Source organism: Piliocolobus tephrosceles, chromosome 6, assembly GCF_002776525.5.
Source record: "Piliocolobus tephrosceles isolate RC106 chromosome 6, ASM277652v3, whole genome shotgun sequence".
Classification (NCBI taxonomy): domain Eukaryota; kingdom Metazoa; phylum Chordata; class Mammalia; order Primates; family Cercopithecidae; genus Piliocolobus; species Piliocolobus tephrosceles.
Window position 1 is genome coordinate 37414814 of NC_045439.1, and position 6000 is coordinate 37420813.

Here is a 6000-nt window from a genome sequence, read left to right on the forward strand (position 1 = left end):
CTGAGCCAGAGGTTCTTAAGCCTAGGTTGGAGGGGATCCCTAAGAGGGCTTAAAAAATACTGAACTGCCAAAATTATATGAAAATTATATATTGTATTTTCAAATAAGTGCATTTTCTCTTTATCAAAAGGACTAATGACCTTTATAGTGACAACAACAAAAGGTTAAGAGCCATTGCACTGTGGTGTTCACAACCTCATGTGTTTCTCCACATGGCGCTATGAAAAGAGCATACTTAAGACAGTCCTGAGTGATGGCATGAATCACTAATAGGGGAATCTCAGGCATCATTAAAGGATGTGGGAATGGGGGTGAGTAGCAGGTCTTTTATGTTCCTTAAGTCCCATGGGGGAGGGACTACTTTTTATGGCACCTGTACATAAAGCTAGCCATGCTTTATTTAAAAACTTCCATGCATTGCTAGCTAGCTCCTCTGGAAATTCTGCATAGATGTAATTTCCCACTTCGTAAAGCAGTGTTGCAAAAGAATATCATGGAAACTAAGTGACGTTATAATTTATTTCATGGGCCTCAGATGAAAGGAATAGTTAAGTACAGAAGATTATCCTCCTTGATGATTTTTACTCCTAGCTGATTCTCTCCATGGGGCAGTAAGAGATGGTTGGAACTATTGTAGCAGATACATGTAGCCTGGAGGGTTGTCCCTGGCATTGAGCAGGGCTCCCTAAGCTTCCTGAGGGCAGCAGAGATTTCTCCTGCCCCCTCTGTTGCATAGGCACCTGGCTCTTGCTTTTACAGTCTATTGAAATGTGTGTAGTGGCAGGACCCCTAATGTGCTTTTGCACTGTGTACTTTAGGAGGCTTGCTGTCTGCCAAGAAGACAATTGCATTCAGCTGCAGTGTTCTCTACTACTTCAGGCTCTTTAGGAACAACTGTTGTACCTCATCCATATTACGAAAGGCAGGATTTGGACGAACTGCACCAGCCTTCTCCCAACCTGCTATCTCCCCTACTTAAAATTGCAGTGAATAGCTGGCAACTGGAGTAGGGCACTGAGCTATTCATCTCCAGTGGAAAGCTTGAGTAATTCATGGTGTCTGCAGTGTCTTGAGAGAGGAGGAGTGTGTGGATATTTCAATTCTCCCAATTCTCTCCCATTCTCTTCCACCAGTTTCTTACTGTGCATTATATGGGCCCTCCTCCGCTTTCCACTTGTCTCCTCACTAATAAATATAGTTTCTTTCTTGTTAAAAGAATTGTAAGTGATGATGATTATTTTATTTTTACAGTGACATTTATTGGTTTTGGGTTTTTATGCAGAAAAAAATAAAAACAAAAATCATCTCCAGATTATCCCTGATACTTGTATGTTTTTAAAATGTTTGTCAGTATAGTTCTACTCCTTTCTAGTGTCTGTAGTCACTCCAGAGGTAACTACAGTGAACAGTTTATCTTTCCAGAACTTAATATAATATGTATACTACTATGCATATGCATCCTTTAAAAAAATTGAGACAGAGGGAAGCATGTAGTAATACTCACTGTTCTCGATTTCTTTTTTAAATTAACAATATGTTTTGGAGCCTTTTTTCATACCAATACTAACAGATCTAGCCCCTTCTTTTAATGCCTATATGGCATTCAATTTATATGAGGTACCCAACAACCAGGAGGACTTCTTGTTTCCAGTTTTTGGTCATTATAAACAATGTTAAATTTTACCTGGTTGTATGTCTATCTTGGCCTACTTTTGCAAAAATATCTCTACAGACTTGCTGCATCAAAGGATGCATGTTTTTAAATTTTTGATAAAAACTGTCAAATTGTAGCTCCACCACCAAAGGCTGCACTGACTTACAAATCTACCAACTGTGTATGAGATTGCATGTGTCTCCAGACCTTCACCAACACTTGAACTATTGCTAGTATTATGGGAGAAAATGATACCTTGTTTTGAGTTCTTCAACTATGGGTAAGGTTTTATAGTTTCTTTGATAACCTACAGTTTTCAGAGTCCATGTGGGAGAAAAGTTGTCTAGTAAGGCTAATTGGCAATCGTGACTAATTTCTTTTTGGAATAAAAGAAGGAGCATAGTGCCATGGGGACTAGGATGTTACTGCATTTATTTCAACTCTTCTAAGGTTCTACAAGGTTTTATGGGTGTCAGGCAGAAAAGGGGCATGAAATATCTTTGGAACTCTTCTTAACTTTGCATCCACTGGAGTTTGGGGATGAAATTACAGATCTTTTCTGTTAGAATTCCTTCAGTACAAGTTGGTTTGGGGAAAGAGAGCGCCCTTTTTCTTTTCCATGTAGAATTAGTTATGCTGAGTTGCAATAGATGATTTGTCTCTTGAGCACTGCTGCCTAGAAACCCCAACCTAGATTTTGGGGCAACTCTATATCTGTTGGGAGGACAAGCCTGGAACACAATAGAACTTTTTCAGGGATACTTCAAGTGTAGGGAGAGATTTTAAGGAATTTGTGAATCTCTTACAACTGCAGGTAAAATTGTGTGGCTTATGTATCTGAGTGAACACACGTCATATTTTCTCTAGGGATGGTAGAAAGCTTTTACCAAGTTCTCATAGAGACCCTTGACTCCAAAAGGATGAGATTGCTTGGTGTTCTGATTACCCTAGATTTTAAACCTGTTGTGGTTCCTTATCAGGATTTTAAATGACTTCTAGCTTGTAATTGCATGGGCATGTGGATGAATCAGGGCCTGCTGTCCTAGAAACAGATAATCTCCTTAGATCAGTGATGAGGGTCTCACCCTGAACACCTTCTCCTTCCTGGCTTAACCTATGTATTAGTCAACGCTTGAATGATTTCCCTGGCTTACCCCAAGCCTACACTATACCTCTCCAGTTGGTAGCCTGAAGGTATAGGAGCAGAGTCACTTTTGTCCCACTGCTGCCCTGAAATAAGCTGATTAGAGGCCTGGCTGGCAGAAAAAAAAAAAAAGCTCCGAAGAAGTCTTTAATTATAATATGATCTGACTTCCTCATTGTACAGATTAAGAATAAGAAACTAGCCCAGTGAGGTAAGGGGAGGCAGAAGAGCTGCCTTTAGTATAGGAAGAATAGGCTCTGAAGCCATACTTTCTGGGTACAAATCCAGGTAGTACACCTTAATAGGCATGTGATCTTGAATAAGTTACTTCACCTCTCGGTGTCTCATAATAATAACTAATAACTAACATTTATTAAGCATTACTTGCCCTCTGGGTATTGACCATCATATGAATAATTACCTTATTTAATCCTTACGATAACCCTATGAGGTAGCTTCTATTATTTTATGATAAGAAAATCAAGGCACAGAGAGGTGAAATAACTTGTATGTTATATTTGTGTGTGTGTGTGTGCGTGTGTGTGTGTGTATATCATCCTTCCCCTTTCCCCTGTTTTTCTTTTTCTTTTTTTAGTTTTTATTTTAAGAGACAGGATCTCACTGTGTTGCCCAGGCCTCAGCCTCCAGAGTAGCTGGGATTATAGGCATGAGCCACCATACCCAGTTCCCTCTCTTACTAAATCAGATAGGGTCCCTGTACATTGTAGTTTTCTTTCATCTATGCCTCCTTACAACAGAACTTTTTCAGAATTCCTCTCAAATTTTTCCAATACCGACCTGTCATATTCTGAAGTCTTGAGTCCTTTAGACTTTCCGTCCCTGAAAGTTAAACCCTTTTTCACTGTCTCATGGCCCAGAACCTGTTCAAACTTCTTACCTTTTATAACCCTGGAAATCTGCATATACTAGTTATTTTGCTGCAACACTTTAGATCAGAGGTTGTAAACTAGCTGCCTGTAGGCCAAATTCAACCCACAGAGATATTTTGGTCTACCTGATATGCTAGAATTTGAAAAATTATAAAGTAAAATTGCAGTTTCTTACATCTCTTGAAAAAGACGAAAGATCTGCTCTCGTTGGGCCTTTATTCTCATACAGCAAGAGTCAGCCAAAGCCTCTATGATGTTAGTTCAGGGTCCCACCACTTCTTATTGTCTGAATACCGGTGTGTCCCTCATTTACATCACTTGCCTGGCCCTGTAGACATTGGAGTTGGAAAGTTCTGCTTTAGGGATTTTAGTGGTAATGAGTGGGCACTGGGGAGGAGAGGCTTGAGTGTAAGTGACTGGATAAGAGAACATTTCACACTTGCAAGTGTACATTGCATGTTCTGACAAGGTTTCATTTATTTCATTTAGATGATTTCTGCTGTTTTTTTCACAACCAACCTCCTTTCTTACTGCCAGTGTTGCAGTTATATCTATCTTGGGCTGTTGCAGTGCCTCTGAACAGTTTTCAGAACTGAGATCCTCTAATGTCTAGAGAATTCAGGAAAAGCAAAAGTTTCCCCTGCTCTCACTCTGTCATCCTTTTCATTGCCTGTTTTAGCTGTCTGCTTACTCACCACTTTTCTCCCTTCTAATCTCTTTAGTTTCTGCCAGGAACTGTTAGTTCTATGATAGATAACAGTGTCTTGCTTTGACAAGGATAATAAAGAGAGTGTTTTTTTTTTTTCCCACTCAATAATAAAACTGGGGCAAGCCAAGAATCCCTATAAAGACTTACCTTATAAGATGGTGTTTTCACTTGTGTAAATGACGCATCTGAAAATGGGCAATGAGTGCAAGTTCCTACTATCAGAGGGGATTGCTCTTAGTTCCTCTCTGGGTTTGGGGACCTCTCAGTTAAACGTCTGTTTTTTGGGGCCTGTGCCAATCCTACTTCTATAGAGACCACATTAAATGAAACTCTGCCTTCTGAACAAGCCAGACAATCTCTGCCACATTTGCATTTGAAGGTTGCTCATACCATTATAGGAAAATAAAGCCCAGGGGCTTAATGTCAAAGGCTGGAAAAGGCACTCATGTGCTGATGTATGATGAAACTTCAATGAATGAGACTGCCCTGAATTTAGCCTCCTTCCTTTCAGAATGCAAGGCAATCAGGGTAGACAAAGATTTCTTAAATTTCTTAAAACCTCTGAAGCACTGGCCGGGTGCAGTGGCTCAAGCCTGTAATCCCAGCACTTTGGGAGGCCAAGATGGGTGGATCACGAGGTCAGCAGATCGAGACCATCCTGGCTAACACGGTGAAACCTCGTCTCTACTAAAAATACAAAAACTAGCCGGGCGAGGTGGCGGGCACCTATAGTCCCAGCTACTCGGGAGGCTGAGGCAGGAGAATGGCGTCAATCCGGGAGGCGGAGCTTGCAGTGAGCTGAGATCCGGCCGTTGCACTCCAGCCTGGGCTACAGAGTGAGACTCCGCCTCAAAAAAAAAAAACCTCTGAAGCACTAAAGCACTATACATCAAAGAAAAAATTGACACATTGGATTTCATTAAAATTAAGAACTTTTGCTCAGCAGACACCACTTTTTTTTTTTTTTTTTTGAGACAGAGTCTTGGTCTGTTGCCTAGGCTGGAGTGCAGTGGCGTGATCATGGCTACAGCAGCCTTGACCTCCAAGGCTCAAGCAGTCCTCCTGCTTCAGCCTCCCAAGTAGCTGAGACCACAGGCTCATGCTATCATGCCTGGCTAATTTTAAAATGTTTTTGGTAGAGACAGGGTCTCTTTGTGTTACCCAGGCTGGTCTCGATCTCCTGTGTGCAAGCAATCCTCCTGTCTCATCCTACCAAAGTGCTAGCATTACAGGTGTGAGCCACCACACCTGGCTAAAGACACCATTAAGTAAGTAAAAAGGGCTGGGCGCAGTGGCTCACGCCTGTAATCCCAGTACTTTGGGAGGCCGAGGCAGGTGGATCACGAGGTCGGGAGTTCGAGACCAGCATGGCCAACATGGTGAAACCCTGTCTCTACTAAAAAAATGTATATGAAAATTAGTGGTGTGTAGTGTCATGCACCTGTAATCCCAGCTACTCAGGAGGCTGAGGCAGGAGAATAGCTTGAACCCAGAAGGCAGAGGTTGCAGTGAGCCAAGATCACACCGCTGCAATCCAGCCTGGTGACAGTCTGTCTCAAAAAAAAAAAAAATAAGTGAAAGCGTGAGCCAAGAACAGATCTGC

At 41.5% G+C, this 6000-nt stretch overlaps 1 protein-coding gene across 6 annotated transcripts in view; it reads left to right on the forward strand.

Annotated features, from left to right (window-relative positions):
- Positions 1 to 6000, forward strand: part of DCAF5 (DDB1 and CUL4 associated factor 5) — a 105065-nt gene that overhangs the window by 38189 nt on the left and 60876 nt on the right. The gene's annotated exons all lie outside the window — the stretch shown is intronic.